Here is a 26,620-nt window from a genome sequence, read left to right as displayed (position 1 = left end):
TTTGACGATTCAAGGAATGGGTGTAAATATGGCAGATGGAATACCGTGTAGGGAAGCGTATAGTCATGCACGTTGGGAAAAGAAATACTGGGGTACACTATTTTCTAAATAGTCTAAACTTAGGAGCCCTTGTGCAGGATTCCCTAAAGGATAATTTATAAGTTGAGGTGGCAGTGAGGCCAAATGCGATTTCAGGAGGACTAGAATATAAAAGCAAGAACTTAATGTTGAGGCTTTATAAAGCATTGGTGAAGCTTCACTTAGATTATTGTAAGCAGTTTTGCACCCCTTATCTTAGAAAGGATGGGCTAAGACTGGAGAGAGTCTAAAGGATTGAATGTCTTGTCCTGTGAAGACCATTTGATGATTCTGGGCCTGTATTCACTGAAATTCAAAAGAATGAAAGGTGATATAATTGAAACTTATCGAATGTTGAAAGACCTGAGTAGACTGGTATGTCCCATGGTGGGAGAGTCTAGGACCAGAGGAAACTGTTTCGGAACAGAGGGGCGTCCTTCTGGAACGAAGGTGAGATTAGACAGAGGGTGGTGGATCTGTGGAATTCATTGCCACGTGCAGTTCTAGAAACCAAGACTTCATGTCTAGCGATCGTCCGTCTATAGAGAGTTTGTCAACCTATAATAATTATTGTTTTTCAGCTGCAGCTGGTAAAACTTGAGGTGCAGGCATCGCAAAGCATAATCATTTCTCAGTTTGCGCGGAATCTGTCTACTCAGATCGCGGGATGTCTCTCTGGAGGGACATGAATGGATAACTTCATCTTCCATAGTGACCATTTCTTCATTTTTCTGGATAGTGCTTTCATTTAACTTTAGTATTGTGTACTTCTTATTAGTTTTACACACGGTGGCATGGAGTGCTCAATCCTGGTTTCGTTGAGGAAAACTTTATCCTTGGGTATATTACTTCACCCCTCCCCATCTCCAGTTTCACCTATGACCTCCCACCTTGGACTTCTTCCTCCCCTGTCCCCTCTACATCCCTTACCCTGACTTTGCATCTTTTTTTCCCCCAAAAATGCCAAGACCTCAAGAATATTGGGGCAGAAGTGAGAATAGGTGCTATTACAGAGGAGAAAATGTGCTTTGGAAGCTGGAAGGTCTGAAGGTAGATAAGACTCCCGGCCAAATGGTGTAAACCCAAGGGTTCAGGAAGAGGGAGCTGAAGAGTTTGTGCAGACATTAAGGACATAGAGCACGACAGCACAGAATAATGCCATTCGGCCAATCTGGTCCGTGCCAACCTATCAATCTGCTGAGTTCCAGCAACTTCCACTGGGACCATATTCCCCCTCCCATCTATGAACCCATCCAATCTTCTCTGAGGTGTTGAAATCGAACCTGCCACTTGCACTGGCACCCCATTCCACAACCTCACCGCCTCTGAGTGAAGAAATTCCCCCTCATGTTTCTCTTAAGGAATGAGTAATGATCTTTCAAGAATCACTAGATTTGGGAATGGTTATGGTGAACTAGAAAGTTGCAAATGCCACTCCGTTCTTTAAGAGGGGAGGGAGGGATAAGAAAGAAAATTATAGGACAGTTAGTCTGACCTCAGTAGGTGGGGAGATGTTGGAGTCCATTAACGATGAGGATTCAGGGTACTTGGAGGTGCACAATACAGTACGGCCAAAGTAGGCATGGTTTTCTTCAGGAGAAATCTTGCCTGACAGATCTGTTGGAATTCTCTGATGAAACAACAGGCAGGACACACAAAGGAGAGGCAGTGGATGCTGTTTGTTCGGATTTTCAGATGGTCTTTAACAAGGTGCTGCACATGAGGCTACCTAACAAGATCATAGCTCATGGTGTTTGATGTTTCTGTGCCTGTTCCCACAGGAGTTTGGAAGTTCCTGAATACTGTAAAACCCGAGATAGAAAGGATGTGAGAGGACGTTTCCCATAGTGCAGAGCCCAGGACCAGGGGGCAGACTCTCAGATGAGACGGAAATCAATTTAGACCAGAAATGAGGAGGAATTCTCCTGCTGTATCTCATGATCTTATGATTGTTTAACACGGCCGTTTCTGACCTGTACTTTCGTGGCCATCCCCCTCACTCTCTTAAATACTTATCTCTCTCCACCTCAGATGCACCCAGCCTTCACACCCTCGGGGCAGTGAATCCCAAAGATTGTACACTCAGCCAGATAGATGGACACTTCCCTGATCCCAGTGGAACTGCATCTCCACACACACTCCTCACTTGAGATGACTGTCTATACTCATGACACAGGACATCACATCACTGTCATTCTCTTAATACCTTGTGTGACCTGCTGATCTCTGGGTATCCTCCCTCAAAAAGCTTCTCCTCGGTCACCATCTGTGAGATTATATAAAAAACAATTAAAACGATCTCTCAGACAGCTCCTGTACTCCTCCACCCCGGACTATGTTTCGCTGCTTAAAACTCTCCCACTTCAGCCCCTTCCTTTCTCCCTTTCCCCTTCCAAACTCCAGATATCCCACCAGATCCGAATCCACTGTAAGGACATTTATATCTCACAAGCGGCTGTACAAACCCGTGTCCTTCTCTGATACAGAGGTCACTGACGCTCCACCGCCATCCCAGTCTGCACCAACAGCCCATGACTGTGACAGCTGTTCCCAGACTCTGGGGTTTTGTAACAAACACGATGTTAACAGCAAGATTAGACAGTGATGAATTTGAAAAGAGATTGTTGCTCATTGAAAGGATGCCCGAGCGTCCGATACAACGGAGCAGATCCTCCCGTTGACAACTTTATTTGACCGACCCGGGTCACGGAACGTCCGATCATCCCAGTTCCTCACAACAGCAACCCCACCCGACTACGGTCCCACACCCTTCCCTCCACTCACCCCACACCCACAGTCCACCCATAACCTCTACCCACACACAGACAGATACCCTTCGCCCCAAACCCTCTCCCAGCCTGGGAACAACAACTGATCCCACCACCCGGGCTCGGGTGCAAAGCTAAAATCGGGGCTGCGGGACCGGAGAGCCCGGAGCCTCCAGCCGTCCAGCAGAACTCGGTCCCGGCCCTTTCGCACTGCAGTCAGCCCCCAACTTACACAAAAGCGGGATCGGTCCTTCCTCACCGCCGCCTGAACAGGAGAACCGCCGGCGACGGCTGCGGTCGGCACAGCGACTGCGTTTAGCGGGAGGTTCGCCGCAGCACCACCCGTGGTCGGAGGTCTGCACATCGCCACCGGTGTCGGAGCTCCTCCACAGCGCCACCGGGGTCGGAGCTCCCCACAGCGCCACCGGTGTCGGAGCTCCCCACAGCGCCACCAGTGGCTGGAGCTCCCCACAGCGCCTCCAGTGTCGGAGCTCCCCACGGCGCCACCAGTGGTCGGAGCTCCCCACAGCGCCTCCGGTGGCGGAGCTCCTCCACAGCGCCACCGGGGTCGGAGCTCCTCCACAGCGCCTCCAGTGTCGGAGCTCCCCACGGCGCCACCAGTGGTCGGAGCTCCCCACAGCGCCACCAGTGTCGGAGCTCCTCACAGCGCCTCCAGTGTCGGAGCTCCCCACAGCGCCTCCGGTGGCGGAGCTCCTCCACAGCGCCACCGGGGTCGGAGCTCCTCCACAGCGCCACCGGGGTCGGAGCTCCCCACAGCGCCACCGGGGTCGGAGCTCCCCACAGCGCCACCGGGGTCGGAGCTCCTCACAGCACCACCCGTGGTCGGAGCTCCCCACGGCGCCACCGGGGTCGGAGCTCCCCACGGCGCCACCGGGGTCGGAGCTCCCCATGGCGCCTCCGGTGTCGGAGCTCCTCCTCAGCGCCTCCGGTGTCGGAGCTCCTCCTCAGCGCTTCCGGTGTCGGAGCTCGCCACAGTGCCACCAGTGTCGGAGCTCCCCACGGCGCCACCGGTGTCGGAGCTCCCCACAGCGCCACCGGTGTCGGAGCTCCCCACAGCGCCTCCAGTGGTCGGAGCTCCCCACAGCGCCTCCAGTGGTCGGAGCTCCCCTCAGCGCCACCGGTGTCGGAGCTCGCCACAGCGCCACCGGCGTAGGAGCTCCTCCACAGCGCCACCGGGGTCGGAGCTCCTCCACAGCGCCACCGGGGTCGGAGCTCCCCACAGCGCCACCGGGGTCGGAGCTCCCCACAGCGCCACCGGGGTCGGAGCTCCCCACAGCGCCACCGGGGTCGGAGCTCCCCACAGCGCCACCGGGGTCGGAGCTCCTCACAGCACCACCCGTGGTCGGAGCTCCCCACGGCGCCACCGGGGTCGGAGCTCCCCACGGCGCCACCGGGGTCGGAGCTCCCCATGGCGCCTCCGGTGTCGGAGCTCCTCCTCAGCGCCTCCGGTGTCGGAGCTCCTCCTCAGCGCTTCCGGTGTCGGAGCTCGCCACAGTGCCACCAGTGTCGGAGCTCCCCACGGCGCCACCGGTGTCGGAGCTCCCCACAGCGCCACCGGTGTCGGAGCTCCCCACAGCGCCTCCAGTGGTCGGAGCTCCCCACAGCGCCTCCAGTGGTCGGAGCTCCCCTCAGCGCCACCGGTGTCGGAGCTCGCCACAGCGCCACCGGCGTAGGAGCTCCTCCTCAGCGCCACCGGGGTCGGAGCTCCCCACAGCGCCTCCAGTGGTCGGAGCTCCCCTCAGCGCCACCAGTGTCGGAGCTCCCCACAGCGCCTCCAGTGGTCGGAGCTCCCCACAGCGCCTCCAGTGGTCGGAGCTCCCCACAGCGCCACCAGTGTCGGAGCTCCTCCTCAGCGCCACCGGCGTAGGAGCTCCCCACCGCTGAAAACCAACGCTCCAGGAGCTGCGCTATTGCCATTGGTGAAAAGGAATGTCAATCACTGGTTAGACCCAATAGCAGAAGCGGACCAGCGGAGAGGGCGGTAACCCCGCTGGTTCCGTCTTCCGCTTCGGCGCCGATTTCTCCGTGAAAGCGGAACAAACCCCAAAGTAAATGTCCGCTTTCTGATTTATTTCCATTTCCATCCGAGGGAAGCCGGGGGCGTTTGTGAAGCGTCTCCTGCGGCCGGAGTCTGATGTATCGCCGAGAGGTAGGAGGAGACGTACGAAGGCGTGAACTCGGAGACCTGGGCCTTCACCCGGCCTTGCGTGTCTGGATCCTGTCAGATGTCCGGCAGGTGGTCAGAGTGGCTCCCGCACCTCTGTCTCTCCGACCCCCGGCACACATACACACCCTGTCCCCTTCCCTCTCCGTGTGTTCACCCGTGACACACACACACACACCCTGTCCCCTTCACTCTCCGTGTGTTCACCCGTGACACACACACACACCCTGTCCCCTTCACTCTCCGTGTGTTCACCCGTGACACACACACACACCCTGTCCCCTTCACTCTCCGTGTGTTCACCCGTGACACACACACACACCCTGTCCCCTTCACTCTCCGTGTGTTCACCCGTGACACACACACACACCCTGTCCCCTTCACTCTCCGTGTGTTCACCCGTGACACACACACCCACACCCTGTCCCCTTCACTCTCCGTGTGTTCACCCGTGACACACACACACACCCTGTCCCCTTCACTCTCCGTGTGTTCACCCGTGACACACACACACCCTGTCCCCTTCACTCTCCGTGTGTTCACCCGTGACCGTGACACACACACACCCTGTCCCCTTCACTCTCCGTGTGTTCACCCGTCACACACACACACACACCCTGTCCCCTTCACTCTCCGTGTGTTCACCCGTGACACACACACACCCTGTCCCCTTCACTCTCCGTGTGTTCACCCCTGACACACACACACACACCCTGTCCCCTTCACTCTCCGTGTGTTCACCCATGACACACACACACACCCGGTCCCCTTCACTCTCCGTGTGTTCACCCGTGACACACACACACCCTGTCCCCTTCACTCTCCGTGTGTTCACCCGTGACACACACACCCTGTCCCCTTCACTCTCCGTGTGTTCACCCGTGACACACACACACACACCCTGTCCCCTTCACTCTCCGTGTGTTCACCCGTGACACACACACACACCCTGTCCCCTTCACTCTCCGTGTGTTCACCCATGACACACACACACCCTGTCCCCTTCACTCTCCGTGTGTTCACCCATGACACACACACACACACCCTGTCCCCTTCACTCTCCGTGTGTTCACCCGTGACACACACACACACCCTGTCCCCTTCACTCTCCGTGTGTCCACCCGTGACACACACACACCCTGTCCCCTTCACTCTCCGTGTGTTCACCCGTGACACACACACACGCACCCTGTCCCCTTCACTCTCCGTGTGTTCACCCGTGACACACACACACACACACCCTGTCCCCTTCACTCTCCGTGTGTTCACCTGTGACACACACACACACACCCTGTCCCCTTCACTCTCCCTGTGTTGACCCGTGACACACACACACACCCTGTCCCCTTCACTCTCCGTGTGTTCACCCGTGACACACACACACACCCTGTCCCCTTCACTCTCCGTGTGTTCACCCGTGACACACACACACCCTGTCCCCTTCACTCTCCGTGTGTTCACCCGTGACACACACACACACACCCTGTCCCCTTCACTCTCCGTGTGTTCACCCGTGACACACACACCCTGTCCCCTTCACTCTCCGTGTGTTCACCCGTGACACACACACACACCCTGTCCCCTTCACTCTCCGTGTGTTCACCCGTGACACACACACCCTGTCCCCTTCACTCTCCGTGTGTTCACCCGTGACACACACACACACCCTGTCCCCTTCACTCTCCGTGTGTTCACCCGTGACACACACACACACCCTGTCCCCTTCACTCTCCGTGTGTTCACCCGGCACACACACACACCCTGTCCCCTTCACTCTCCGTGTGTTCACCCGTGACACACACACACACCCTGTCCCCTTCCCTCTCCGTGTGTTCACCCGTGACACACACACACCCCCTGTCCCCTTCACTCTCCGTGTGTTCACCCATGACACACACACACACCCGGTCCCCTTCACTCTCCGTGTGTTCACCCGTGACACACACACACACACCCTGTCCCCTTCACTCTCCGTGTGTTCACCCGTGACACACACACACACCCTGTCCCCTTCACTCTCCGTGTGTTCACCCGTGACACACACACACCCCCTGTCCCCTTCACTCTCCGTGTGTTCACCCGTGACACACACACACCCTGTCCCCTTCACTCTCCGTGTGTTCACCCGTGACACACACACACACACCCTGTCCCCTTCACTCTCCGTGTGTTCACCCGTGACACACATACACCCTGTCCCCTTCACTCTCAGTGTGTTCACCCGTGACACACACACACACACACCCTGTCCCCTTCACTCTCCGTGTGTTCACCTGTGACACACACACACACACACCCTGTCCCCTTCACTCTCCGTGTGTTCACCCGTGACACACACACACACCCTGTCCCCTTCACTCTCCGTGTGTTCACCCGTGACACACACACACACACACCCTGTCCCCTTCACTCTCCGTGTGTTCACCCGTGACACACACACACACCCTGTCCCCTTCACTCTCCGTGTGTTCACCCGTGACACACACACACACCCGGTCCCCTTCATTCTCCGTGTGTTCACCCGTGACACACACACACACACACCCTGTCCCCTTCACTCTCCGTGTGTTCACCCGTGACACACACACACACCCTGTCCCCTTCACTCTCCGTGTGTTCACCCGTGACACACACACACACACACACACCCTGTCCCCTTCACTCTCCGTGTGTTCACCCATGACACACACACACACCCGGTCCCCTTCACTCTCCGTGTGTTCACCCGTGACACACACACACACACACACCCTGTCCCCTTCACTCTCCGTGTGTTCACCCGTGACACACACACACCCTGTCCCCTTCAGTCTCCGTGTGTTCACCCGTGACACACACACACACCCTGTCCCCTTCACTCTCCGTGTGTTCACCCGTGCACACACACACACACTCTGTCCCCTTCACTCTCCGTGTGTTCACCCGTGACACACACACACACCCTGTCCCCTTCACTCTCCGTGTGTTCACCCGTGACACACACACACACCCTGTCCCCTTCACTCTCCGTGTGTTCACCCGTGACACACACACACACACCCTGTCCCCTTCACTCTCCGTGTGTTCACCCGTGAGACACACACACACACACACCCTTGTCCCCTTCACTCTCCGTGTGTTCACCCGTCTCACACACACACACACACCCTGTCCCCTTCACTCTCCGTGTGTTCACCCGTGACACACACACTCTGTCCCCTTCACTCTCCGTGTGTTCACCCGTGACACACACACACACACACCCTGCCCCCTTCACTCTCCGTGTGTTCACCCGTGACACACACACACACACACACCCTGTCCCCTTCACTCTCCGTGTGTTCACCCGTGACACACACACACACCCTGTCCCCTTCACTCTCCGTGTGTTCACCCGTGACACACACACACACCCTGTCCCCTTCACTCTCCGTGTGTTCACCCGTGACACACACACACACACACACCCTGTCCCCTTCACTCTCCGTGTGTTCACCCGTGACACACACACACCCTGTCCCCTTCACCCTCCGTGTGTTCACCCGTGACACACACACACACACACACCCTGTCCCCTTCACTCTCCGTGTGTTCACCCGTGACACACACACACACCCTGTCCCCTTCACTCTCCGTGTGTTCACCCGTGACACACACACACACACACACACCCTGTCCCCTTCACTCTCCGTGTGTTCACCCGTGACACACACACACACCCTGTCCCCTTCACTCTCCGTGTGTTCACCCGTGACACACACACACACACACACACCCTGTCCCCTTCACTCTCCGTGTGTTCACCCGTGACACACACACACACACACACACCCTGTCCCCTTCACTCTCCGTGTGTTCACCCGTGACACACACACACCCTGTCCCCTTCACTCTCCGTGTGTTCACCCGTGACACACACACACCCTGTCCCCTTCACTCTCCGTGTGTTCACCCATGACCGTGTCGCCACCCACAGCTCCAATCTGCAGGTTAAATCCGCTGACTGACCGGTCTCATCTCCAATAATAATAGGTCAGCCGGCAGAGAAGGAGTCATCACCCCGACTCAAGGAAACAACCTCTGCCTCCCGGTGACAGAAACAACGGAGCTGGTTGTGGGCGACAGGAGGAATGGAGATAGGGGCCAAATTCAACATTTCCAAGTCTGTTATTGACACAAAATGCATATTTCAATACTGATCAAGGCACAATGTGTTTTATTTATTGTTAATGGCATAACACATATTTATAGATGGTTACTGACACAGAATCGTATAATTTGTGTTCTGTGTGTTATCTGAATGTACTTGCCTGTGATGCTGCTGCAAGTCAGTGTTTCTCTGTTCCTGTACCTTCCCGTACTTGTGCACTTGGCAATAAACTCAACAGGACCTGAGACAACTCAGTGAGATGTGATTAGTGACGATCACCTTGGCAGCTCGGTAGGTTGAATGTCTGAGACAGTACGCTGTTAAATGCAAAACCCTGAACAGTGTTGATGATCAGAGGGATCTTAGACTCCAAGTTCATTGCTCCCTGAGAGAGACTGCACAGATTGATCAGGTGGTTAAGAAGGCAAATGGCGTGGTTGTCTTCATTAGTTGATGCATTGAGTTCAAACGTCAGGAAGTTGTGTTGCAGCTTTATAAAACTCCAGTCAGGCCACATCCGGAGTGTTTCATACAGTTCTGATCACCCCACTCTGGGAAGGATGACGGGGCTTTGGAGAGGGCGCAGAAGAGGTTAGCCTGGGTTAGAGGGCATGAGCTGTAATGAGAGGCTGGACAAACTTGGGTTGTTTTCTCCAGAGCGGAACAGGCTGGCCTGAGACTGGATGGACGTTTATAAGATTATGAGAGGAACAGATGGAGTGGACAGACGATTCAAAGAGGTTGAAAAGTCGAATACATTTAAGGTCAGAGGAGATGTGAGGGGCAAGTTTCAGTGAGTTTTGTTCTTAGTAACATTAAGCAGAAATGTTTGTTTTTCCTTTTTATTGTTAATGTGCTTCATTGTCTTTCATGTTAAAGTTAGACCTGCGGTGAGAGATTTATTGGAAGAAAAACCCCAACTGGAAGCGAACCACGACTGAAGATGAGGGAACAGCAACAAGTGAACCAGCCCGAGGGTTGAGAGCATCAACTGGAGAGCACCCATCTGACTCAGAGAATCCAGTGATTCAGTCAGGAGAAAGTTTGGTGAGTCTCATTTACTCAAACACTGGTCCTTTAGACATTGCGTACCTGTACAAAGGAAGGCAGGAAATAGTTGGTGTGAGACTGAATGTGCCCAGAAGAACCAGTTATGCCTCTGTCAGACCCAGCTGCAATCACTCCAGGTCTGGTAATGTGCTTCCAGCAGCCCAGCCCTTTAATACCACTCCCATTCTGTGGAAGTCGAATCCAGATAAAGTCTCTCAGAGACCGTGTAAGTACAAACTCTTTATTCCACGCACTTTGGCCTTACTCAGTTAGCCGCTCAAACAGGAACAGTGTATGACTGTTCTGCCCAATCCACTAACTGACTAACAATTCCCCTTACACCACAGATATATCCGTCCAGATACCCCCCACACAAGACAGGCTGGAGCCAAAGTTATTTGCTAAAGACAAATTACAAAATAGTCATAATGGCTTACACACACACAACAGACTGAATCTGTCCTATCTCTACACATGAGTGCACAAGGAGATAAGCATCCTGAAACCCCAGCTAGCCACCCTCAAGGAGAAATGTGGCTCAGCGTGGCTTAGCACATCTGTTGACCATCAGCAGTTTCTTTCAGAAAAACAGGCTGCTATTGTTTAACAAAGAGTTAATCCTTTAACATATCTTATCATTAGATTCAACTTTATTGTCATTGTGCTGAGTACAAATACAAAGCCAATGAAATGCATTTAGCATCTGACCAGAAATGCAAAGAATAGTGTTACTTACAAAATAACTGTGAATTAAAAAAGTGCTACAGCACACAAATATAAAAGTACTGAGACAGTACAATATGGGTGCAATACTGCTTAGCGCTGTGATGTGAGGTTCAGCAGGGTCACAGCCTCAGGGAAGAAGCTCTTCCTGTGCCTGCTGGTGCGGGAGCGGAGGCTCCTGTAGCGCCTACTGGATGGGAGGAGAGTAAAAAGTCCATGGTTAGGGTGAGATGCATCCTTGATAATGTGTTTCGCCCTGCCCAGGCAGCGTTTATGGTAGATGTTCTCAATGGTGGGCAAGTGGGTGCCGATAATCCGCTGTGCAGTTTTCATCACACACTGGAGTGCTTTGCAGTCCGATACGGGACAATTGCCATACCACACTGAGATGCAGTTGTTGAGTATGCTCTCAATGGTACAGCGGTAAAAGTCCGTCAATATCCTGGGACAGAGGTGAGCTTTCTTCATGCTGCGCAGGAAATAAAGGCGAGTTGCGCCTTTTTGATCAGGATGGAGGAGTTCAGGGACCAGGTGAGATCTGCGGAAATGTGGACACCAAGGAATTTGAAGCTTGATACACGCTCCATTACAGATCCGTTGTTGTAGATGGGGACGTGAGTGTGACTCCCGCCATGCCTGAAGTCCACAATGATCTCCTTTTGACCATTACATGATGATCAAAGCAGTAATGTTTTACAGAGAAAGCAACCAAGTACAGCATTGACTTATCAGTGGGTAAAAACAGTGTACAACAGTAATTATAACAATGATATCTACAACTATTAGGCCATAATGCAATATCATGCCCCACATATTACCGAACAGGCCTTTGAAGACCCCCATTTCGACCCTTTGGTGACCCCATGTAAATCCTGCCCTACTTAATGCTGCAGTCTCCTCGGCCAGAGAGGGATGTAATGTTAGTAGGCTCATTAGGGAAATAAGTGTAGCATTCTGTGTCAATAATAGCACAGGTTCCCCCTTTCTCAGCTGGGATAAAATCTAAAACCATACGATTCTGTAGGACTGTTTGCCAAATTGCAATCATTTCAGTGGATATTTTTGTTCCTTGGGCCTGTGTTTCTGTCAGGGCCCCTGCAGTATTGTGGCCAGCTCCTCAAGTGCTGTAGCCAAATTGATTATCTCTCGTGAATTCCTGGCTACTCCATAGGAGAGAAAAGTGATCATCCAAAGTTGTTCAGTCTTCGTTATTCTTCTCTGCAATGCTGAGCACCTGCAAGTATGGCCAGGATGCATGTTTCCCAGTATAGGAACTTCTGTTTGGTGGAGGCCTGAGATACCATCCCTCAAAACACTGACAGCCACAGTAATCTCTGACTAGACCACAGTTCCTCACCTCTCTTCCCCGGGTGTTATTTGAGAAAGCCCAGGCTGAGAGTTCCTCACTCTGGTTGAGCGGGATTTCTGACATTGTAATCATAGTTTTACCATGCTGTGGAATTGTGACACAAACCCAGCAGACACCTAGTTCTACCTGTTTGGCATACGTGTGACACAGAGACAGAAAGGTGTTAACACGGGGGCCCCCGGATGCTGGGGTGAGCCCTCTGAAAGACATAAACACAAATGCCACTATCAACCAATACATCTTCCTTTAGTCCGAGAGAGTCCTTCTGCTCAGTTCCTTTAGTAACATGTTTGTAGTCTGTTCGATGTATCCACCGAGATTGCCCCTTCAGTTTCACAGCCGTGGGAGTGGTCAGTAACTCCTGATATGGTCCTCTCCACCGAGGTTCGAGTTTCCCTCGATCCCAGTTCTTAATCAGGACAAAATCCCCAGGTTCTAGGGTGAGATAGTAACTCCTCTCTGCGGGGTAGTTCTCTTCCTTGTAAGCCTGTCGTACCTGTGAATGTAATGCTTGGAAAATTTTGGTTAGTTTGCATGTATATTTCCCCATCTCTTCCCCTAGGGTATGCATATTGAATTTTGCTGGTAGACTTACTGGGAACAATGGTACCCAAGGTCTTGGTCCCCAGGGTGTCCTCATGGGCCGTCCATAAATGATTTCAGCTGGTGACAACCCTGTTTTCCCCTGTGGGGTAACCCTCATGTGGAACAGGGCTAACGGTAGAACCTTCAACCAAGTGAGTCCAGTCTCCACCGTTAGTTTGGCCAATTTACTCTTCAGAGTGCCATTGGCTCTTTCCACAATGCCAGTGGGCCGTGGGTTGTGTACACAGTAGAATTGTTGCTGGATAGCCAAGTTGTTACATGTTGTTACATGTCTCTTTATCTACTTTCACCACAAAGCGTGGGCCATTGTCAGAGCTCAGTATCTCTCAGTTTCTCAGTACCTGGGAATTATTTCCCATAATAATACCTTCACAACAGTCATACCAGTATTATTGGTAGTTGGAATAGCTTCAATCCATCTACTAAACACATCTATAATAACTAAGGAGTATCTATAGCAATATACTCTAGGCAATACAATAAAATCAACTTGTAGACACGAGAAAGATTCACCTGTCAAGGGAGTCGTACCCGGTGTGCAGGGTACAGGTTACCGACCATTCCCTCCTTTTCCAGGTGTGTACAATTATGTATATAATCGACCAATATTGGTAAAAACTGTGTAGGAACACAAACCTGTCCCACTGGGGTGATCTGAAAACCTGGGTCGGGGTCTTTCCGACACCCCATCTGGGACCACAGTTTGAGCTCCTCCTCAGAGGCGTCCCCCTGAAAAGTACGTACCTCCCGCATGTCTGGCAAACCCGTTCTGCTTCAGTCACAGAGGGTTGCTTGACGGGAACCCGAGGAGACTACAACTACCGAGGATTGTGCTGCACTTTTCACTGTCTAATCTGCTAAAGCGTTGCCTTTAGTGACCCGGTCAGACATGTGGCTGTGGGCCGCACATTTAGTAATAGCCAGAACTCGAGGTAGCTGTAGAGCGGTGAGCACGAGGGGTGATTGATAAGTTCTTGGCCTAAGGTAGAAGGAGTCAATTTTAGAAAACCTCACATATTTATTTTTCAACATAGCCCAGTCCTACATTTACACACTTAGTCCAGCGGTCGTGCTGCATACGGATCTTGGACCTCCAGAAAGTGTCCACAGCAGGGGTGATTGATAAATTTGTAGCCTAAGGTAGAAGGAGATGAGTTATACAGCTCTCGTTAATTAAGATGTTCACCTTTAATACTAGTTCCTGTTGGGGTTGATATGGTTTGGAAAACCGGGTCCCAATAATATGTCAAAGCTTGTTGCATTTGATTCTGGTCATTGTCAGGCCAATCCTTATTATTAGTTTTAATCATGTTGGCTAATTTAATTGGTCAGCATTCTTAATTACTTAGATAAGAGAGTTCACTAAATCAAGGTTTTAATTACAGATTGATAAATTGTCCAGTCCTTATCAGGTATTCCCTTTGCAAGGCCCTGATTTAATTACAGAGAGATGTTCATTCCTGTCCTTATCGGCGAGTCCTCCTCTCTTTACTCAAATGAGGATACAATGTATAATATTATCAGCTAAAGAGGGTGCAAGGTATAATGTTATCAGCTCTCAGTGCATCTCTCTGCAAGCCGCAGAGAACCAGTAATGAGCCTGTCTTAGCTAACCGCAGAAGACAGAGTTTACTTGTTCAAAAATTCCTATACAGTCCCAGTTATCCTTGCAGCCAGAGGTTACATAGGATCAAAATGATTTTTTTAATATCCTCAATTCCTCAGGAGGGTTCAGGGGAAATATTTATGTACAATACAGAAACTGGTGTTACCTGTGTATATTGTGGCCATGCAAAAGTTGCTGGAGAATTTACAAGTGGGAAGAAGTGGAGTGATATTTGGAAATCTGACTTTTTGAAGCGTAATTCAGCAAGCAAACCAAATATGGACAATGTGCAAAAGCTCTGGTGAGAAAATCCTTCATTACCCGTTACAGGCCTGTTACATAGGTTGTGTGAGAATGCAGATGGGACTCGATCAAACCCAGAGGAAATCAAAGTTCTTATTGACAATGATTTGATAGCTGTTAAAATGAATACCACTCTATATAAAATTCACTGTGCACACTGGGTAAAAAAAAGCACAATACAAGATTTATGTGCACACTGGTCATTGCAAATTAGGGAGGACATTGGTGGGAAGGTGGGGAGACCTCCAGTGTCCCTGATGCCCTCACCTACAAGATGTGCATCCAGCTGCAGCTTGTAACCCTGCACTTTAAGGAGTTGGAACTTGAAACGGATGAATTCCGGATCATCCAGGAGCTGGAGGGGGTGATAGATATGACATGAAGAGAGGTGAGTTACACCTGAAGTGCAGGACACAGGAAACTTGGTGAGAGTCGGGAAGGGGAATGAGGTTAAATAGCCATCGCAGAGTACTCTTGTGGCCATCCCACACAACAACAGGTGGATCCACTTTAGAAACTGTTGGGGGGATTTACCTGGCAGAGGAAAGTCAAAGGGGTGATAGGGGATTCGTTTGTTAGGGGAACAGAACAAGAGGGGACTAATATCCCAGTGGTAAGGCTTGCTAGTGCTAGTGTGGGGGTAGGGGGTGATGTGGTTAAAATAAGTTGTTGGGGGAATGGGAGCCAGAATGACAGAACAGATAGTGGAGAGGGTGAATTGAATTGAATTGACTTTTATTACATACATCCTTCATATACATGAGGAGTAGAAATCTTTACATTATGTCTCCAGCTAAATCAGCAATGTGTAATTTATAGTAAATTATAATAAATAATTTGTACATAGGTCAGTCAATATAACATAGTTATGCAATTGTATCAGCATGAATTAATCAGTCTGATGGCCTGGTGGAAGATGATGTCCCGGAGCCTGTTGGTCCTTTTGCTGTGGTACCGTTTCCTGGATGGTAGCCGCAGGAACATCCAATGGTTGTGATTTGTGGTTGTGAATTGGGTCCCCAATATCCTTTGGGCTCTTTTTGCACACCTTTCTCTGTAAATGTCCTGAATAGTGGGAAGTTCACATCTACAGATGCATTGGGCTGTCTGCACCACTCTCTGCAGGTTCCTGTGATTAAGGGAAGTACAGTTCCCATACCAGGCAGTGATGCAGCCAGTCGGGATGTTCTCAATTCTGTTCCTGTAGAAAGTTCTTAGGATTTGGGGCACCATCCCAGCCTTCTTCAACCGTCTGAGGTGAAGGAGGTGCTGTTGTGCTCTTTTCGCAACACAGCCGGTATGAACAGACCGTGTGAGATCCTCGGTGATGTTTATGCTGAGGAACTTAAAGCTGTTCACCCTCTCAGTCCCAGATCCATTGATGTCAATAGCGGTTAGCCTGTCTCCATTCCATCAGTCATCCACAATCAGCTTTGTTTTTGTGACAATGAGGGAGAGTTTGTCCTCTTGACACCAGTCAGATGTTGTTCAGACCTCAGATAGAGTCAGCAATCAAATGGTTGAGCATGGTGCGATGAATGTGCTGAGCTGTGTATATCACAATGCAAGAAGCATCGCAGGAAAGCCAGATGAGCTCAGGACAGGGAATTATGATATTGTAGCCATTATTGGGAATTGGTTGCAACCAACAGTCTGAGGGATTTAGAGGAACAAATTTGTAGAGAGATCGCTGACCATGCCAAGAAACAAAGATTGATTCAGTGAGTGATTTTAACTTTCCATATATTGACTGGGACCTCCATACTGTAAAAGGACTAGATGGGGTAGAGTTTGTCAAATGTGCCCTTAATCAGTACGTAGAATTCCTGACGTAGAAGTGTGCAATGAGCTGATGATCCAGGGCTGGTGACAGAAATTAGTGATCATAATGCCATAAGATTCAAAGTAAATATGGGAAAAGATAGGTCTGGACCGCGGGTTGAGATTCTAAATTGGAGAAAGGTCAATCTTGATGGTATCAGACAGGATCTGGCAAGTGTGGTTTGGGACAGGCGTTTTCTGACAAAGGAGTACTTGGTAAGTGGGAGGCCTTCAGACGTGAATTTTGAGGGTGTCTAGTTTGTATATGCCTGCCAAAATAAAAGTTGAAAGGTAACTGGTGCAGGGAACCTCGGTTTTCAAGAGATATTGAGGCCCGGGATATTTTGTTCCTCCAAATGCCTCAGACTGTTGGGTGCTACCAAGACTCATTAATGACTACAATATCATAATTCCACCCCCAAGCTCATCCGACTTTTTTTTTGTTGTCTTCTGTTGGTTTCTGAAAGCTTCCCAATAGTTTTTGCTCTTCTGTTTGCCCTCTCTTTGGCTTTTATGTTGGCTTTGGCTTCTCATTTCATCCACAGTTGTGTCCTCCTGCGTTTCCAATGCTTCCACTTCTTTGGGATGTATCGATCACTCGGCTCCTGAATTGCTCCCAGAAGCTCCAGCCATTGCTGCTCCATTGTCACTCCTACCTTTTCCCTTCCAGACAAGTTTGACCAGCTTCTCTGTCATAGGAACATGGAGAAGTTCAGTACACAAACAGGCTATTTGGCCCATCTAGTCAATGACGAAAAATCATTTAATCTGTCTAATGCAACTACCAGCACTGGGACCATCGCTCTCCATACCCAAACCATCAAGGCTCCCATCCAAACTTCTTTAAATGGTGAAACCGAGCTCATATTCACCACGTGCTGGCATCTTATTCCACACGCTCACGACCATTTCAGTAAAGAGCTTTTCCAAATGTTCCCGTTAAATTTTCACCTTCCCCACTTACCCATGACCTCTGGTTGTCATCCCACCCAGCCTCAGTGGAAAAAGCTGCTCGCATTTACCTTATCTATACCCTCATAATTTTGTATATTTCTAACAAATCCTCAAAGCAGTGTATAATTTCCTTGTTCATGTTTAGAGCCTTTCTTAGATGTATAAGATGATGAGGGACATTGATTGTGTGGATAGCCAGAGGTTTATTCCCAGGGCTAAATGGCTAACACGAGGGGACATAGTTTTAAGGTGCTTGTAAATAGATAACGAGCGGATGACAGGGGTAGGTTTTTCACACAGAGAATGGTGGAATGCACTGCCGGCTATTCGTGTTTCAGTTACTGTGGGACCAGGAACCCATGGAATTCAATGGGAACAGGGAATAATACCAATGGAGAGAGTCAAACTGAGCCAGGTCACAGATTGGAGATGACAGAAATGCCCCATTCTCATAGAGACAGGAAGAGCATCAGAGAGTTTGATGGTCATTCCAGATACCAGCACTGTGCCCAGTTAGAAGATGACTTCTGTCTCCAACTAGGGTTGAATTTCGCTGAAACAGAGTGATGCCAGACCAACCGTGACAACTCGTGATCTCATCTGAAATGTTGTCCTTCACCCATTGATGGATTTTGTAAATCTTTTTACAGGTTAAAAATGACAAGGAATTTGTCTATGGGAACCTCGAACACAATACGCCGGTTTTGCTGTCTCTGTCCAGAAATTTAAGAAGTGGAGCAAGGGATTCAATCAACTATCCTTCCTGCTCAGACTGTGGGGAGGGATTCACTTGGTCATCTGACCGACTGGCACGCTCGTCATTTTACACAGGAGAGAGGCCATTCACCTGCTTAGACTGTGGGAAGGGATTCACTCTGTCATCTGACCTAATGGCACACCAGCGAGTTCACACCGGGGAGCGGCAGTTCACCTGCTCGGACTGTGGGAAAGGATTCACTTCGTCATCTCAACTGAAGGTACATCAGCGAGTTCACACTGGAGAGAGGCCGTACACCTGCACAGACTGTGGGAAGGGATTCACTCGGTCATCTAACCTAATGGCTCACCAGCGAGTTCACACCGGGGAGAGGCCGTTCACCTGCTCAGACTGTGGGAAGGGATTCACTTCGTCATCTCAACTGAAGGTACATCAGCGAGTTCACACTGGGGAGAGGCCGTTCACTTGTTCAGTGTGTGGGAAGGGATTCACTCAGTCATCTCAGCTTAAGGTACATCAGCAAGTTCACACTGGAGAGAGGCCGTTCACCTGCTCAAACTGTGGGAAGGGATTCACTCAGGCATCTCACCTACTGAGACACCAGTCAGTTCACACTGGAGAGTGGCCATTCACCTGCACAGACTGTGGGAAGGGATTCACTCAGTCATCCCCCCTAATGGCACACCAGCGAGTTCACACTGGGGAGAGGCCGTTCACCTGCTCAGACTGTGGGAAGGGATTCACTTGGTCATCTGACCTAATGGCTCACCAGCGAGTTCACACAAGGGAGAGGCCGTTCACCTGCTCGGAATGTGGGAAGGGATTCACTACATCATCTCAACTGAAGGTACATCAGCGAGTTCACACTGGGGAGAGACCATTCACCTGCTCAGACTGTGGGAAGGGATTTACTTTGTCATCGAATTTGAAGGCGCATCAGAGAGTTTACAATGGAGAGAGGCCATTCACCTGCTCAGATTGTGGGAAGGGATTCACTTCGTCATCTCAGTTACTGAGACACCAGTCAGTTCACACTGGAGAGTGGCTGTTCACCTGCTCGGACTGTGGGAAGGGATTCACTTCGTCATCTCAACTGAAGGTACATCAGCGAGTTCACACTGGGGAGAGGCCATTCACCTGCTCAGACTGTGGGAAGGGATTCACTTCGTCATCTCAGTTACTGAGACACCAGTCAGTTCACACTGGTGAGAGGCCGTTCTCCTGCTCAGTGTGTGGGAAGGGATTCATTCTGTCATCACAACTAAAGGTACATCAGCGAGTTCACACTGGGGAGAGGCCTTTCACCTGCTCAGACTGTGGGAAGGGATTCACTTCATCATCTCAGTTACTGAGACACCAGTCAGTTCACACTGGTGAGAGGCCGTTCACCTGCTCAGACTGTGGGAAAGGATTCACTTCGTCATCTCAACTTAAGGTACATCAGCGAGTTCACACTGGGGAAAGACCATTCACCTGCTCAGAGTGTGGGAAAGGATTCACTCAGTTAATCCACCTACAGAGACACCAGCAAGCTCACACTGGGTAGAGGCTGTTCACCTGCTTTGGTTGTGGGAAGGGATTCACTCGGTCATCTCAACTACAGAGATACCAGCAAGCTCACACTGGGTAGAGGCCGTTCACCTGCTCAGACTGTGGGAAGGGATTCACTCGGTCATCTCAACTACAGAGACATCAGTGTGTTCACACTGGGGAGAGGCAGATCTCCTGCTCGGACTTTGGGAAGAGAATCTCTCAGCCAAATCAATCAGGTTTGCATCATTGAGTTCACACTGGGGAAACCCGTTCAACCGCTGTGAATGTGGGAAGCGATTCACTCAGTCATCTAACCTTGTAACTCTCACTTCGACTAGCAGTTTAATGTGGGGGTCGATAGCTCCCGGCCCGGCCAATCTTAAGAAATCTCGTTTGGGTGGATGCTGCACGATGTGTCCCCTGTTACAAATCAGTACCCCAAAATAACAAGCAGTACACAATATGTGATTAAATAATTGAGAATTATAATTCTTATTTTGACTACAGGGTTAGTAAAGAAAACAAAATAAAGAAAAAGGGCCCACTCTCTCCATTCACGTCTTCTGATCCCTCCTTGGCAAAAGACCATGAAAATCTCTCTTCCAGACTCTCAAGAAAGAACATTTCTCCCATTGGATAGCCCCGTACTCCAAAACCCTGTTATCTCTAGTCATAACCTAAATGTTACTGCTACAGAGAAACCACTACCTCAGCAGTGAACCATTGCAGAGAGGCCATTACATTAGCAGTGAAACCTTACAGCATGTTACACTTGTGACATACTGCCAGGTTCACACTGGGGAGAAAGTTTCAATAAGCTGCATGCTGGATATTTGTCCATCACTGTTGCTGAATGCAATTTCGAGAGTGACTGTCGGTGCTGAACTCTGCAATTATTGCTGCTGCTCACCACACCCAGTCTGCACCCTGGTCACTGGGCATGGGAGGAGTTTCTTCTGCTACATATTCACCTTTAATGGGACTGGAGTTTAACATTCTGCATCTGTGACAAATTAATCAGTTCTATTTTAAACTCTGTCTTTGGTACTTAGCGTGTTTATAACACAACCAGTGTACTCAGGCCTGCTGGACCCAGCCAGTGATTCAGTTCCACGACAGCCCTTTTGAATCCTCCCCTGTTGTTCATCTCTCACTCTCCCTGTGGGATGGGCCCCAGTCACCACTGTGTGGGTGAAGAGGTTTCCCTTGAATTTTCTGCAGACTGAAGAAGTTGAGCTGACTGCAGTTCTGTCTGAGATGTTCTTCACCCCTCAAATCTCTGGACTGAGAAAGAATGACATTGGGAGTTAATCTCCTTATTCAGGGCTCATTTCCACATTATGGGCCATTTTCGCTGCTTCTACAGTGTTGTTGAAAACACTACTCTCCTCTAAAGACTGAAAGCAGAATGGGAAACCATTAGTTGGATGTTCAATGGACTCAGGGTCAGAAACCAGAGGTTGGTCCGCACAGGGCAGAGTTTGGGGCTCTGGACGATGGTCGGTATAAGAATGTATGATGAGGAGAAGGGAATCAGCAGCGGGATGTGGCAACGAATGACAGAGTGGCAACATTTGGAAGCTGATTGACAGAGAAAATCTTTCCATTGTCTGACTGATGATACAAACAATGCCTGTGGTGAGGTGCTCCACTGGTCGAGGAACATGTGTGTTTGGAATGGTTTTATCTATTGAGGGAGTTGTTCCTGCTTGTTTATCCTGTAATATTATATCTGGATGGTTATTGATTGTCCTGTTAGTAGTAATGTAGTGATTATTATATAATTTGTAAGATTTTGACTCTGAAACTGAATCAGGCGTGAATCTATGGTGCCTCAATGAAATTATGGTGGTCATTCATGAGATTATATTTTGAAGTAAGATTTTGGTGAATGATATTTGCCACTTGATTGTACCTGTGTAAGTAATCAGATTGAGTTAAACTGCTGCAGGATCCTGGAATGTGTTGGATGGTGTCTGGTTTCTCTTGGCATTTTCTGCACTTGCTGCATTGTTGGTTTGTATTTCATATATTTTCATTTGTTTGTTTCCTTTTGTTACCCACCTTGTCCCGTATTTCTGCAAGGAACCCCTCTGTTTCTGGGAAGAGGTCTCCAACTCTCAGTCAGGTGCTCGATGCTTCCTTGTCAACATCTCATCTGCTCAGATCGTTGGGATGTCTCCCATGGAGGGTCGTACTCATTCCACTGGTTAATGTTTTCTTCCATAGTGATTATTCATTTTTCTGAGTTGGCCTCTCATTTAAGTTTCTGGTCTGTATTACTTATCACAATTGCATATACACACCTGGAGTGCTGAATTGTGTTCATTTTTGATGAAAATATTTACTTTCAAGTTGTATCTGACTGTTGTGTGATTTCTTTTTCATGTGTGTTATTTCTCTTCCTCATTCTGTCCAATCTAAGTGGGTTTGAGTGTAAATAGCCTTTTCTAAAGTTATCATTTCAGTTCTTAGTTATCTTTGTAAATTTTGCTGATTGAAATGGGACCAAGATATTTTTATTTTAAAAAAAAGTCAATGTCGGTATTGATGAAAGTGTTTATTGCCTTTGTTGTATTTGTTAACAATTGATCTCTGTTTGGCAGGTTTTTTTTAAGCCTTGAACTAAATTTTGACAAAGGTTTTCCCTATTTCACACTACTTTTTATTTTCTTTGCTTGTTGATATTCCAGATAGGTGGGTATCAAGAGTCCCGATGAAGGGTCTTGGCCCGAAATGTTGATTCCCATCCATAGATGCTGCCTGACATGCTGAGCTCCTCCAGCACTTTGTGTGTAGTTCTCTAGATTCCTAGCATCTGCAGGTCCTCTTGTTTCCCAGATACTTGTATGTTTGTTGAAAGAACAATCTAATAGTGGGGTTGTGTGGCTCTGTTGGTAAAATATTAATTAAAATCATTAGAAAGAGGTGGCATTGGGTTGGAAGGTGTAGAATCTGTGGGTAGAATTAAGGAACAGCAAATGTGAAAACAAAGATCCCTGATGGGAATTGTATAGAGACCTCCAATCAGTTGTAAGTATGTGGTCCACAAATGACAATGGGAGATTAAAAATGCGTGCCAAAAGGGCAATGTTACAATAGTCATGGAGGATTGTCATGCAGGTGATAAGGAAAATTAAGTGTGTTGTTCTCAAGAGGAGGAATTCCTAGAATGCCTACAAGATGCTTTTTTAGAGCAGCTCGTGGTTGAGCCCACTTGGGGATCAGCTATTCTGGATTGGGTGTTGTAATGAACTGGAATTAATTAGGTCACTTACGTTCAAAGAACCCTTAGGGGCAAGTGACTAAATATGATCAAATTCACCCTGACATTAGAGAAGGAGAAGCTCAAGTCAGATGTGGAATAAATGTGAGGCTGCTTAACAAGATCACAGCTCATGGAATTACAGGAAAGATACTTGTATGGGTTGAAGATTGCCTGACTGACAAGGGAGAAAGAGTCAGAATAATGTGGGCAATTCTGTTTTGCTGTCAGTAACTAATGGTGTTCTGTAGGGGGCAGTATTGAGACCACATGTTTTCATATTAAATCTGAATGATATGGATGACGGAATTGATACCTGGGTGATGAACTTTGCAGTTGATACAAAGATAGGTACGGGACAGGTAGTTTAGAGCAAAGCCGGAGTCTGCAGAAGGACTTTGATAGGTTTGGAGAACAGACAATGAAGTAGCAGATGAAATACAGTGTATGCAAGTGTACGGTCATGTACAATTGGTAGAAAGAATAAAGACAGAGAGAAAAAAAATAAATGGGAGAAAATACAAAAATCAGAAATAGGTACTTGGGAGTCGGTGAGCAGGAGCCCCTGAAGGTTTGCTTGCAGATTGAGTTGATTAAGGATGACAACTGTAATGTTCGCATATAAGAGCAAGGATGTGACACTGTAGCTTTATAACACATCGGTCAGATTGCTGTTGGTGTATTGTGAGCAGTTTCCGACCCCTTATCTGAGAAAAAGATGTGCTCGTATTGGAGCGCGTCCGGAGAAGGTTCACAAGAATGATTCCAGGAATGACAGGGTTAACGTATGAGGAGCGTTAGACGGCTTTGACCCTGTACTCACTGGTCCAGAAGAAAGAGAGGGGATCTCATTGAAACCTATCAAATATTGAAAGGCCTGGACAGAGTGGCTATGAAGAAGATGCACCCTACGCTGTGTGGGTCTGGGACCAGAGGCCACGGCCTCAATGTATAGAGCATCCACTGACAGCAGAGATGAGGAGGAATTTCTGTAGTCAGGGAGTGGTAAATCTTTGGAATTCATTGCCACAGATGGAGCAGAGGCCAAGTCACTGAGTGTGTTTTCAATGGATGTTCACGGATTAAGGGGAGAAGGCAGGAGAATGGGGTTGAGAGAGATAATCAATTGGACACAAAGGAATGGTGGAACAGACTCGATTGGCTGAGCAGCCTCTGTCTCATATCTCGTGGCTCATGTTCTGAAGAAGAGGCTAGTGAGGTTGCATTAGGGTTAGGGTATTGTTACGGTATCCGTGCCTGGATTATTGTATCCAGTTTTGGTCGTTCTGCTGTAGGAGAGAGGACGTCAAGCAGGAATGAGTGCAGGAGAGATTTATGAGAATGTTGCCGGTACTCGAGGGACTGAGTTCTGGAGAGAGACTGGGCAGGTTGGGACTTCACACCTTGAAGTGCAGGAGATTGAGGCTGACATGATGCAGGTGTCCCAAACCCTGAGGGTACAGAAATGGGGAACGTGAGCAGATGAGTGAACTCGGCCTTTTCTCCTTGGAGCAACGGAGGATGAGAGGTGACCTGATAGAGGTGTATAAGTTGATGAGAGGTATTGATCGTGTGGATAGTCAGAGGTTTTTTTCCCAGGGCTGAAATGGCTGCTACAAGAGGGCACAGGTTTAAGGTGCTGGGGAGTAGGTACAGAGGAGATGTCAGGGGTAAGTTTTTTTTTAACGCAAAGATTGGTGAGTGTGTGGAATGTGCTGCCGGCAACGGTGGTGGAAGCAGACACGATATGGTATTTTAAGAGACCTTTGGATAGGTACATGGATCTTAGAAAAATAGAGAGCTATGGGTAAGCCTAGTAATTTCTTAGGTAGGGACATGCTCGGCACAACTTTGTGGGCCAAAGTGCCTGTATTGTGATGTAGGTTTTCGATGGTTTTTTTTCCCTTTTTCCCCACTTTTGTGGAACCAACAACCAGTGGGCACCACTTTAAGGTGAGAGAGGATCGATTTAATAGGGATCGCAGGGGAAAGTTATTAATCCACTCTCCCTTCCGGTTTCACTAACACGATGAGTCCACTCTCAGGTTAAAGGAGCAACAACACATACTACATCTGGGTAGTTTACAACTCGATGGCATGAACATCGATATCTTTAACTTCCACCTCCACCTTTTCCTTTCATCAATCTACACGCCCGTCTCCTCCATTCTGTCTCCCAACTTCTCTCTTCACTGCGGATCGTCTCCCTCTGGTTCCGCTTTTACTTCCTTTTCTCCCCATGGTCCGCTCTCTGATCCTATCAGATTCCTTCTTTTCAGCCCTTTGCATTTTCCAGCTTCCACCTCACAGCGTCTCACTTCATCTCCCACCTCCCCCACCCACTCACCTTCACTCTTACCTGACTTCACCTATTATCTACCAGCTTGGACTCTTTCCACTCCCTGCACCATCTTATTCCGGCTTCTCCCCACTTCCAGTCCTGATGAAGGGTCTCAGCAGGAAATCTCTGTTTTGATTTATCCCCCTCTGTAGAAGCTACCTGACCTCCTGACTTCCTCCAACATTTTGTGTATGTGACTTTGCATCTCCAATATCTGCAGAATCCCATTGGGACAGAGTGCAGAATGCAGAGACTACATCGGGTCTCACTAATGTCGAGGAGGCCACACCTGGAAAACTGGAAACAGGAGATGACCCCAACAGTGATGATGTTGAAAAGTTGCCTCATGTGGAAGGACTGTTTGGGACCCTGACTGGTGGTGGGGAGGGTGGTTTGGGGCAGGACTGGCACTTCATCCACTTGCAGAGTTGGCTTCCAGCCCCCTGCACCCCTCCATATCGCTGCAAACCTCTCCCTTTTGTGGACAACACTGCCACTTGGTGGTGATTTGCCACAATAACAGGAGCCCCTGATTTGTGGATTCCATTGTCACCGGGTGACGCTCTGCCGCAGTAACACTGAGAGACAGAAATGTGACGCTGCAGTCTGCTGAAATGTTTATTCAAGGTTGTTTAATTCCATTTCCAGCAGACAAATGTAAACGAGATTGAATTAATTATTACTCTGGCTCCAATGCAGCACGAAAACACAACAGTAAAAACATATATCCACAGCTTATAAACTGTGCACGGATTGATTGTATGTCCATAAAGTGCCTGCACATAAGATGAGAGACAGGAAATGATAAAGTCGAGGTGTTTGGTGGTGTGGAATGGGTGGGTAAGTTGGGTAGAGATATTTATCAGCCTTACTGCTTGGGGAAAGTAGCTGTCCCAGAGGCTGGCCGTCCTGGTGAGGATGCTGCATAGTCTACCCAGATGGGAGTGGGACAAACAGTCCATGAGTGGGATGGGTGGAGGGAGATTATGAAAATCAGGCTGGTGTTTGATCTCAAGAGAGGGAATTTGGAAAATACCAATGAGATGCCTTTTAGAACAGCTTGCAATTGTGCCCATTAGGGAAAAGTTAATTCTGGAGGTTTAACGCATGAGGGGCATTTGATGTCTCTGGGCTTGTATCCGAGACCATTTAGAAAAAAGCGAGGGAGACT

At 49.1% G+C, this 26,620-nt stretch overlaps 1 pseudogene; it reads left to right on the top strand.

The window, feature by feature from the left end:
• The window catches only part of LOC140208430 (uncharacterized), an 82,619-nt pseudogene extending 60,418 nt beyond the window's left edge, over positions 1–22,201 (top strand).
• Positions 22,202–26,620: the final 4,419 nt, after the last annotated feature.

The sequence above is a fragment of the Mobula birostris genome, chromosome 13 (assembly GCF_030028105.1).
Source record: "Mobula birostris isolate sMobBir1 chromosome 13, sMobBir1.hap1, whole genome shotgun sequence".
Classification (NCBI taxonomy): Eukaryota; Metazoa; Chordata; class Chondrichthyes; order Myliobatiformes; family Myliobatidae; genus Mobula; species Mobula birostris.
Note: the sequence above shows the minus strand (reverse complement) of the source record. Positions and strands in the feature narration are given on the sequence as shown.